The sequence below is a fragment of the Meleagris gallopavo genome, chromosome 20 (genome assembly GCF_905368555.1).
Source record: "Meleagris gallopavo chromosome 20, MGAL_WU_HG_1.1, whole genome shotgun sequence".
NCBI lineage: Eukaryota > Metazoa > Chordata > Aves > Galliformes > Phasianidae > Meleagris > Meleagris gallopavo.
Window position 1 is genome coordinate 9,361,159 of NC_139423.1, and position 12,052 is coordinate 9,373,210.

Below are 12,052 nucleotides of genomic sequence, written 5' to 3' on the forward strand. Positions count from 1 at the left end.
CTACTCTGATAAATCAGTCTCAGGTAATGTAAATCAGACAGTGCAGTTTTGATGTGACAGATGCATTGATCCTTGCTGATAGCTGTTTTGCATCATTTATTTGAAATGTGCACCAAGCCAAGCTTAGAGGAAAATTCTCTTAACCTGAGATCAACTTCTCAAATCACTCAAGTTTTGTTGCAAAATGCAAATCCTGAAACTTTCTTCTGGATTGTTTTTTAATTAACACCTTGCTCAGAGCTAATTCACAGTCTTCAAAACGAGCCAGTGAGGCACTTTGATCTCTTTCCTTCTACTCCCTACGTTGTGGTTGATGGGGAAAGCTTCCTCTGCTCTTCCTGTTTAAGTACTTCTGGGACACGTTAAACAATAACCTGGTTATATCCTTCCCCCATTATCTGAGGTGTAGCACAGCATTTCACCTTCTGAAGTACAGCGTACAGTTTGTTCCAAACAGCAACTATTCTGACTACCCTGCAGCCCTATTCAAGCCACACGTCTGTGTTGTTCAAATGAGACGAGTCCTGCGCCACTCCGACATACCTGCTAACAAGGACTTGAAGTGTTTATTCATGTAATCATGCATTTATTGTTATGCTCCAGTCTTTTTTTCAGTGCTACCATTAGTTGTGCCTATCTAGTCCATGGTGTACTCCCATTGATCAAAAAGCCAGTGCAGCAATCTAACTAAAAGCAACCAACTTTGGAGATCCTTCCTTACTAAATATCAAATGTCGGCTTCAGGAGCATCAGAAGAAGCTGCACAGAACTGTGTCTTAAAACAACCTTCCTAAAGCTTCTAAAATTGCAACTTATGTATGAGATAGGATTTCTCCATTCAGTGCAGAGGTATCCATAAAAATAGCAGATGTTCAATTCCTGGGCACATTTTAATTTCAAACTTTTAGTGGGCAGGAAAATGGTTTTTCCTCCAGACATAATCCCAAGAATTTTCTTTGTTCCACTTTGGTGTTACAGAGAAGAGACCAACAATCACAGCAGTCCCACACCACAAATGCCTAACCTGTCCATTTGTCTTTCTCACATTCACTCAAGCACAAAACTCCTTCCAGACTGCTAGATATCATGGAGAGAATCCCTGTTCCTTTCTCTGACTGCCTCCCCTTCTGCTCTTGCAAATCATTCCTATGGACAACACCTCTTATGCAAATATTTGTGCTGGCTCTCATAGACCAATACCTGTAATACTCCTGTACCAAATCAAAGCCTGATAACCGATTCAGAACAGCAATTACGTCTTCCATTTAGTTTTTCTGTTTTTATTCTTTAGAGTATTACACACTTGATATTTTGTAGTAATTAAAAAAAAATTCAAATAAGCCAAACTAAGAAGGACAAATCATTTTTCTTCCAGTACCTTGTTACAGACGTGATAGGCTGGAAGTACAGTTAAGTAGCCTAAAATCTTGGGTGTGTCCTTTGAGATATAAGATTCCAGAACAATTGACGTTTTCTACTGATTGTACATGAGGTAATCCACAGAGAGAAAAATAAGACTGAAGAGATGGAATACTGCACTGAGTGTTTCACTAGTGCTGATGTTCTCTGAATGTTAATCAATAAAGAAATAAATAAGCTGCCAACTTAGGCATATCGTAGCCCTGGATTTTGGCCATAATTCTCCAGAGCATGTTTAGGGAGAGAAAGAGGTTGATTTCTATTGAATTTGTATTCAGATTTAAGCTTTAGAAACAAAATACAAATCTTCAGCTAACACCGAAGGAGTCTTGTTTCCACTTCAAGTAAAGAATAAGAATGTCTTCCTGCTACAGTAGTCAGAAATGCAAACATCTCTAAGAGTTTATTTCAAATATACAAAGAGACTTCCAGATTTCCCCACGAATGACAAGGAAGAAGATGCATGTAGAAGAAGCAAAGCATCAACAATAAAGCTTTATGTACTTCAAAGAGAACTGGATTGCTAAGTAACGTACCAAATGAGATAGGCACATAGCTTTAAGAGGTCTACTGCATCCTCTCTTCACAGGTTTTTCAAGACACAGGCAGACAAAACTGACCTGATGGGCCTTCTTTGAATAGGAGATTGGGTCAGAGACTGACAGTGGTCCCTTAAACTGAATCAAAGAAGTGCTGCTTGTGTGATTCAAAGAAAAGGCACCCTATTGTCCAGAAGGGATCAATCATGAAAGCAGTCAACCAGAAAATACTGGACAGTTGGAAGACCAATTCAGGAAGAAAAACAGAAACAAAGCAACCAATACAAATATGGGAAACTTGTTTCCAATCAAAGTTAAACAAAATAGCTAAGAAATAGATTGGCATTTAAGATGCTGTAGCACAGAAGCCAAAAGTTGCATACTGGATGCAAAACCAAGGATGGTCTACACTACATACAGATGAAAGCACAACCTCTTCAGAAATACAGTTCTGCAGTGGAGTAGAAAATGATGTGCGATAATCCCAGAACCAATTAATTAACTGGAATTAAAATTAAAGGAGAATTCTTTAAGAATTACAGCAGACTGCTTCAGTGGTTCCTGAACTGATTATTATGTATCTGCTACTTTTTGTTATTAAAACAGAGGTCCACTGACCGCACCACGAGATTAACTAAAATTCTTTAAATTCCCAATGCTAATCTTCAAATACAAAATTACTTTCGAGAGCCAACATCTGCACCTCCTTTCTGAAGCACGCTGCCCAGATGGGTGGTTGTTCACCAAGTAATCCCACACCTCCAGTTTATCTCTGGAAATAATGTTTTAAAGAGAAATTCTACACATTTAGCCACACAACTTTTTCTATGGGAAGCAAAAGAGATAAAATACAAACTAATAGGAGTGTCTTTGTTTTCCTGTTGATTACCTACCTTTCTTAATTTTAGAAGAGTCACAGAGAGAGCTCACAGTTTAGTCCAAAACACTTCAGCATTTGTGTTTCTGAATAGTCACTTTTCATTGATAAGAACTCCCGCGAATTCCAGTTGTTGTGTGCTTTATTTCTCAGTGATGTGTATGTTTACGACCACTGCAAAATTAATTCTCACCATTCAAGTCCCAACTCTATAATTCAACTTCCTCTGCATTTTCTGGGTTACTTTCACACGACACATCAGTTATAACTCGAGCAAGTGAGCACAGCAGTTCTCAGCCTTGGTTACACTGAACTTCACTACTGGACCATCGAGAGCTTTCTGATGTTTAGCAGAACTACTGCTCTTCCTCACACAACATGCAGCTGAAGACCATTTTAGGCTGCTGCCAGAACATAAACATGCTCCAAGTCAGCCAGTTTCTATGGAAACCTCCCTGGGTAAGACAGACACTGTAGGTCAGTGCTTCAACAAAAGATAAATAAGCTGGGAACAGCTAATGTGTGAAACCCGAATTATTTTCCCCTCTAAACAAGAGTGTTTTTGCCCTCAGTGATAATTTTACATCACATGCAAACAGTGTAGACTCAACGCTCCAGTAGTTTTTACTAATTTGGAAGTCACGGTTTTGGCATTTTTAAAAGAGTTAATTTTGTTAAACGTGTCAGGCTTCTCACCAAAGCATGATTCCTTCAAAGGTCTGAAGTTTGGTTCCTTCACAAAATAAGGTCTTCAAAAACCTGTTGTCTCTAAAGCCAAAATCTTCATGTGAAGAATGTTTCAATATATGCATCATATCCAGCTTGTCAAATTTAGCATCCACTGTAATGCACTGAAAGAAAGATTTTACAAGATGACAATTAGTGAGGTTATAAAAATAAAAATTTGGATTGTCAAAGAAATGTAAAAGATGCCTGTATTTCCAGCTCTCTGGGGAGCATTTGTTGCTACCAGCCCTGAGCTTTTAAAAGCAGCAAAGTCCCAAAATGTTTGTGTGAGTTCGTTCCATTCCAGAGAAACAGGAACACCCCAAGATAAATGGATCCAAGCACAAAAGGGTTACAAATGAGGCAACATCAAAGATTATTTTCACACTGAAATATTCATGTTTTTCTACTACTCCTGAAGTTTTATAAATAACATAAGAGCTAGCTGGCATAGCAAGAGACCTAATTATAAACAGTTATAATTAAGTACATCTCTAAATTATATAACATATCAATATAAATGTATTCATTATGTAAATGGGTATTTTATTGCTCATTTAAAATACATAATGAAAATGCAGATAGTAGGTGGACAGCATGCTAAATAAGGCCACAGATGAAGGAAATACATCTTGGCAGAGACAGAAGATGTAGGTGTGAAAGAACAAGAGCAACACTTAGTTGTCTCTTCGATAACAGACAAGAGCGTTATGCTCATGAGCTGATCTCATGCATTATGTCCAAGTTTGAAGATTTCAGTCATCAAAGATGTGCACAGTAGATGCTTTGAATTTCAGGAGCTTTCCTCCCTCTCAAGGGGGCCCAAAAAATGAGGAAGAGACATACACACCTGAACTCCTGCCATTTTCTTTCACTGAAATCTCAGTCCAAAATAAATCCCTGAACTCCCCCTACATATGAAGCTGACCACTGCTAAGACATAACAATGCACCTGAAGAGCTTAGCAGACTATTTTCAAGTACTGGAGCTGCTAAGGCAGGCCAGCCAGAGACTGAACAACTCATGATTGCAGGGGGTCAGTCCAGTGGCAATACTTACAGGCAAGTGCCAGGAGGTAAACTGAACTCCCTGCGAGACAAAATAGCTATCCATTCCCTAGACCAAAGCTAGGAATCCAAGTACTCTAGGAGAACTGTATTTGCAATTACTTCCAAGAAGTCAGTATACATCATTATTAACCATATTTAAAGATATTCACCTCAAAGCAGCTAACAAACACATTGTCATTTCAGATGAATTTCCTTGAAAAGCAGTAACTACTGCTTTAACTGAGTGCCCATACTCAACTCTGGCAAGAACTGTATTTCATCGGAACATGATTTGGCATTTTCCAGAGAAACTGTTCTTCCTCTCTCTCTGTATTCTATGTCTCAATCATTTTACAATCTCTGGTTCCAGTTACTGAAGTTGCCAGCCTTGTAGGCACTTAATGACAACATTTAGCTCTTAAGATTTTATGTAAGAAAAACATTTGCCAGTGCTTTTAAAAACAGTTCCTCATTTTGAACATCTTTCCTGTGAAAGTGGAAGTGCAAAAAATAGCATTTCTCACCATGCAAACCAAATATTTAAATACTCCTTAAAACTAAATATTCTGCCAAACTTTTATTCAAATCTACTCACAGTCAAAAAGTTACTAAAAGCTTTGAAAGCCATTCTCAGCTCACTCCCTTCTCTCCAAGCTGCTTTCCCCCCCAACCCTCAAGAGCTTCAGCGTACACTTTGCTTCCTTTTACTTTACACATCTCCCGCTTAATTTCTTAATTATAAGAACAATAAAGCTCATCAGTTAGCACTGGACTATGCCCACTGCCATTTTACCCACATCATGATTTACAGTTTGCTAGCTGCCTAACGTTATTTGCCTCTGTAGTAAGAGAAAGGTCCCCTTGCCGGCCTGTTCAGTTTGCCAGGCATCTGCCTCTTCTCTCTAACCTTCCTTTTATACTAAGCAAGTCTGAACAAAGACTCCCCAGGGGAAATCCCAGCTCTGGGAAAACCAGAGCTGGCTGAAGCAGCAGGTAGGGAACGTCCTTTCAGTAATTACGCAGCCTTGCAGCTTGTTTGGCGCACTGTCCTGTTGCAATTGCTGAAGTCTGGCTGAGGTAAAACCCCAGAAACCTGCACAGCTTCACTGGTATTTGAGTAAAAAACTACTCAGAACACTACCAGTCCCAAGGCACTGTTAATAACGAACAAAAAATCTTTTAGATTAAATTACACTGCATTTCAGCATCAGTTCTGAAAAGAATTAAAGATGAACTTTAGGCCTACTTTTCTCAAGCTGTGCCAAGGATTGCTGATGCTTGAAGCTTCACACAGCTTTATCCACCTCATTACCACTTTTGCACTAAAATTCCATTCTCAAATTCATAAAAACTCAAATTTTGCTCATGAATCATTAGTTTTACTAAATAAAAGCTTTGTCAACTTAGGGAGAGACAGATGCCCAGCCTGGAAGGATGTGAGCATGCAGAGTTCTCCCTACACTTACGGACTGCTTCTGCAGACACTGTGCTACGTGCTTGAATACACATTATGAGTAGATCTGTTCCCATAAACAAGATTGATTCAAGCATTTAAAACTGCACCAGATTGTAAGGCTGTGCTGCAGTTGGGCATTAAGTAGCCTTATTTACTTCAATGAGTAAGATACACATATCCTTAAGGATGCTTTTTCCTCTTTCTACACAGGAATGAGGTTATTCTCTGAAGGCATCACATTTGTAGACTGAAAACCTTGTGGCGTTATTTTCCATGCAATTCTTCCTGTAAAGAGTTTTATGCTGAAATATGTGCAAACTTTGAATTTTGCTAAAAGAAGACTCAATTCTGTAATTTTGAGATGCTAGCTTGTTTTTGTTCAAATGATTGCCTTTCTACCTTCACATCAGGATGCATACAAGAAGGTTAATGGTCTTCTCTTATTCTGTCACCACTAACCCAGCACCAAAGAACTCCAAAAATGCCTTTCTCAGAGAACAACCACTCCAATTCCTCATAGGGAGAGTAGGAAACCTTTACTTACGCTTCACAAATGATTGCTCTGATAAGGTGAGCTGGGCTCTGGCCATTCAGTCTTGGAGCAGAGGAGCAGTGAAGATACCAGCTTTGTAGAGTGGAGCAGAGGGCAGGTCAGCCAGCCACAGCCCACAGCAGGTCAGGAACAGCAGCAGGTCTCTACATCTCAAGCTCAGCACATGATGCTCTTCGAGTCTGTGTTGTGTAAAGCAGGGAATTATACTTGTGTTTAATGCTTCTTAGTTTTGCTGTCTCAGAACATACAAAATACGATACTGAGTCTCAATATTTGAAATGTCTTTCTTGACATAGAATTTGAGATCGATTGTCAAATGAATAACATTGCTCAGTACCCTCTGTGGGTGTGAGCAGTTGTTAAAGCGCTGCAATTTGCTGAAAGGGTAATCATTAAATACATAAGAATATGACTCTGCCATAATTAGCAGTGCACAGCAGGGTGAAGCTCTTGGACACTCTTTTATCCAAAAATTCCAATGGTCAAAATTCCATTGTAACTGGCCTTTCATTTACACAAATGTAAACTGTGTTTTCAACAAGCCTCCCCAGCACTTCAACCACAAAATTTAAAAGCACCACACTCATTAGCAGTTGCTAAGTGTTAGTAAGCAGCATTTTACAGGTATTTGTGCTGCAGAAATCTGGTCGAAAGGATTAGGGCTATTGACTAAAATGAGGGGAAAAAACTGCAGCAACTTGCATCATGCATTATACATAGCATGAGAAATCCCAGTGGCACCCAGACATTGGAGGCAAACTTTCCTCCTCAGATCCTCATGGTAATAGCCAAGTTGGGGATTCAGTGCACGTAGAGAGAGCAGATTCCCCCAAAGTCAGGCTGACATCAAGGTACGGTAACTGAATATCACCATTCAGTAGAATCCCAGGAGGAGAAATTTGCACTGCATTTCTAACACTTTAATGCACTTTAATTTAAAGGGAAGGTGATAGAAAAGCAAGAGCAGCATGTGATTCTCGATTCTTAATGGTAGAAATAAACCTCAAAAATTTATATACATGGAATGTTATTGTGAGGGTCTGGAGGTGATGGTTCAGCCAAGGAAAGAAAATTCAGCCGCCAGTTATTGTAAGTTTAAGGTGCCAGTTTCCAGACTGTACAGTCAGGTTGTTTTATGCCTCAGTGTAAAACTACTCTCATACAAGCACAAGTAGCATTATGTCTTATTAAACCTAATTCAAAGTCATATCAACATGCTTAAGTCAACCACGAGTAGTGAGGGAAGGAACTAAAAATATCACCTCTCTGCAATTGAACAGCTTAGAAACATAGCTAGCAAGATCTGCTGGGTCTAATTCTTTTATCACACCATTTGCCATGCTGATTTTATTAAGTGTGAACTGGGGGAGGACATTTCCTGGTTTACTGGGTGAATCCTAAACTGATGACGTTTCAGAGAGCAGCAGACATCATGCAAAATTTCAACAGCTCACGGTCTGAAAATATTCATCCCTCTGCAGCTGCTCGGAGCTGAAAGTAATTACTTGATTCTCTATTATCTGAAGATTTGGTCCTAAATTTATCCACAGGATCAAAAATATTTTTCCTTCCCACTTGCCTAGGAAACCCCATTTTTTTCTTCTCAGTTGTTGCTCAAGATGCAAAATAATTACTTGTTTCATATTTATTTGAGAAGCAATCTCTAGAGCCTGATTCCCAGTGATTAGTTATGTAGCAAAATATAGTTAGTTTCTGCTTTTTTAAATTTTTTTTTATTCTTATTTTACACTCAGGATTCTTTTCTCCTAGCATTTCACACTAGGGACTTTGCTATGGCTTTCAGTTAGAAAATCATCAATTAACTATGGGAACTCTTCCCTTCTCTTCAGCTGTCTCATTAGTGAGGAGAAAAGGAGGAAAACAAAGAGACCTGAAACTGATTTGTCAGGGTATTTCTCCATATAGTCAAGGTTCAGTCAGGAGAAAATGCAGTAGGATGTGCCACGGCATGCACTCCTCAGCAATCTGCCACTGTTTACAGAGCTCATACAAGGCCTCCATGATTCCTGATTTTAAAAGAAGTGGCAGAAACATTGTTAAACGTAGAGATGGAAGCAGATGAAATGCCTGCTTGCCAGGCAGACCCATTCCCACACCGCTCTTCTGCCATCTCCCCATTGGACAAGCAGGGATGCTGACACTGGCCCTTTTTCTCAGAAGCCAAGTGTACTTAAGACCTTTATTTAAGAAAAACAAAAAACAAAACAAACAAACAAACAAAAAAAACCCACCCACCAACAATTTCTAGAAGGGGAAAAGAAAAAAAAGGAGAAAATATTTCATTTATAGAGACGAATACTTGAAAATAAGCGTTTTTTAGCCATATATAGTCAAAGTATGCTGTTGTATTGCTTAAATCTTTTAGAACAAGCTTTGTGCTTCTTCAGCTTCACTGCCAGAGAGGAACTTGTATAGAAAAATACATTATTAAACACTATTTATGGATTTTCTTTTTTACCTAGATTGTGCCACAAGCAGATTGTTATTTTCTCATACAAGAGAAGAAAGCAAAACCGTGCCCAAAGAACATACAATGAATAGTTGGGGTAGTCAGTACCAGCAGAAATCACTCCATAAGTTTAAAAGAAGACGACTTATAAAAGCATCTACAGTGCTTCCTCAATTGAAAATCACTTCTTTGGTAAATGTGTTAAAGCAAAAAGTACTTTTCTTCCATAACTCTGATTCAGAGAAATATCACTTCATGACACAAAAATATTTCAAGGAAGAAAGACTGCCACAAAGCAGTAAATAACAATTGTTCCTAACTGTAACTTAAACATTTACACGCATTTATTGCACGTGCTTATCATCATACAGTACAGGAAATGTAAGAGAGAGGACTGTAAAATACAGTTAGATAGTATTTCAGATGGTAATTGGAAAAGAAGTGTGGCCACCCAAAACTGTGAATGTGTATTACTGCAGATCCACAGCAGAGACCTTTGGGACAGAGGGATCCAAAGCTACACCAGTGCGGTACGTAGAGGTAGAAGGAAGAAAATGACCTTCAGTTCATCACCTAGAACTCACAAGAAACTAATGGCTTGATGCTTGCAAGAATGTTAATAAACACAACATGTACCATGGGATAAGAACTGCCTTATTAAGAGCTAGCAAATCTGAGGTGTTCCAACGCAAACTGCTGTTATAAAACCAAGATATTAATCCTGGCTCCACCACCAACTGGACACGTGGTTTAAGTTAAGCCATCTTATTCTCGACCCCTTTTATTTGTAGGAATAACGCTTGCCTGCAGTCAGTACTTGTTGGCCTCCTGCTGGCTGCAGCACCCTGCCTGCTCCTGCTCCTGCTCCCAGCGGGAGGCACGGCGAGCTGCACATCTCCCTGAACGCAACATCTTTCAGCCTATGATGGTTACTTCACTCTTTAAACCTGATTACTCTTCCTTTTTCTCTACTTCTTATCTCATCTCCACTACAACAGAATGTCAGTTAAACAGGATGACTTTTGTTTGAATTTAGCAATTCTCTACACACAGTATGGTTATTAGCTGAGATTAGAGCTACACAAATACCAAGGTGTCTGAACCGTTCTGTCATTTACATCTTCAGTCCCTGGTGTCTTGCTAGGATATCCCAATTTCTGTTTTGAAAATATAAGCCATACCAAATCCTGCTCCTACAAACTTACACATACTGCCTCCAAATCTTACAAAACACAGCATTATTCTAGGATTTAATCTCTGATTGTGAGGTCAGTAATCTGCTAAATTAGCACTGAGCAATTCATAGCGTTGCTTCCCTGCTTACAGTTTTCTTTCTATTCATTGACTCCTTATTCCATTGCTATTTTCAAATACTATTACCTATCACACCACCAGCAGCATCCCTCTGCTAACATCTTCTCTTTGAATGATCAAAAGTCGTCCCTATTTTTCAATTCCCTCTCCTTCAACAGCAACCCCACTACAATTGGCGATGCTAAAATAAAACACTGCAGGACCAAATCCCCAGTGGAGCTACTGACTTTGGTTGATGAATCGTTCCTGGCTGAGCCTCATCAGCAGATCAGGCCAGCAGGACAGCTGAGGAGATGCTTTTGCCTCCCACTCCCACAGACATTACCTGACTCTCCAAGATGTATGACTCCTGCTTAGCCTGGAGACAAACTGCAGGTGAATCCTGAACCATGCGCAGGCAGTCAGTAGTTACTGACTATTTTTTCTGTCTTTCCAAAATCACGAGCCTGCTTTTAGCCTACTTATGTTCATATAAATGACAATTAGTATTTCCTATTTACCAATTAGTCTGGAGGATTGGCTGAATACATCCTGATGCTCAACCATCAGGTATTTCAGGAAAATGCAAATTATGAGCTAGGAATTCATTTATGGAGTCTAAATGAGAAGGAATACTTTATTTATGCATGTGATAACATCAACAACAGGCAGTAATCCATGTAAAAATAAATGGAGTCTTACTTCTTGGCAGTGACGTGATTAAGAAAACAGAATACATTCATAAATAACATAGTTCATTTTTTCTCCAATTCAGAAAACTCGTATTATCTCATCTAAAATGTTCTGTCTGATATTTCTTGTTCCAAATTTTATTATCACTATGAATAGTTACTGTAGTATTTTTTTCAACTTGCTGTTTGTTATCTACAAGGAAAGAGCATCAGTGCAATGAACAAAGCCTTCCAACAAGCTCCCTGAAGCACTGAGTTGCGGGGGGAAGCAGGAATGTGCTTCAGTGCAAGCAAAGACTTTGGAGCTTTGCCTAAAGATAACCAGAAGACCAAAATAACTGCTGATTTAACAACATTAACGTTGCTTATCAACTTCCCATTTACAACATAGCCTTCTACACAGTTATCTCTTTAGATTGCAGGAAAATATTACTTCTACTAAATATTATTATCCTGTCATATGGAAGTTTAAGTATTTCTCGAATGCTAATTCAGTGTCTAACCTAGCCAATCCATAAAAACATTCCCAAATGAGTGGAAAAAAAGAAACAATTGCCATTATTTTTATGGATATACAAAAATCCTTACAGAAAAGTGTATTTTTCACTTCTAAATTACAAAAATCCCTGTCCAAAAAAATTTAAAAGAAAACACACTGCAAAATTATCATGGGCAGTTGACTTTCTTCTTCAGTTACAAGGAAATAAGATACAGAAATACCATACTGTGTCTGATTTGTGAACGACTTGTCTTACTGTATTGTATTTAAGGAATAATCTCTTGATTTTGTAGTATACAGCAATAGGCAGCTGGTGAGTTTGATTGAAACTGAAGGATTTAATCAATCCTTACAGCCATTTATGGGAGCCACATCGAAGCTGAGGCATTTAATCAATCTTGACGGCAAAGACTACATACCACAAAGCAATAAAGATTATGGCTATTACAAAGAAGATATACCATGAAAAAGAGAAAGAA

At 38.7% G+C, this 12,052-nt stretch overlaps 1 long non-coding RNA gene across 1 annotated transcript in view; it reads right to left on the bottom strand.

The window, feature by feature from the left end:
- Window positions 1–12,052, bottom strand: part of LOC104913818 (uncharacterized) — a 239,754-nt gene that overhangs the window by 181,742 nt on the left and 45,960 nt on the right. Inside the window, exons 2-3 of the long non-coding RNA XR_014887448.1 lie at window positions 6,611–6,798; window positions 3,532–3,686 (exon numbers count right to left, since the gene is read on the bottom strand). This is a non-coding gene — a long non-coding RNA (uncharacterized LOC104913818). The remainder of the gene's footprint in view (window positions 1–3,531; window positions 3,687–6,610; window positions 6,799–12,052) is intronic.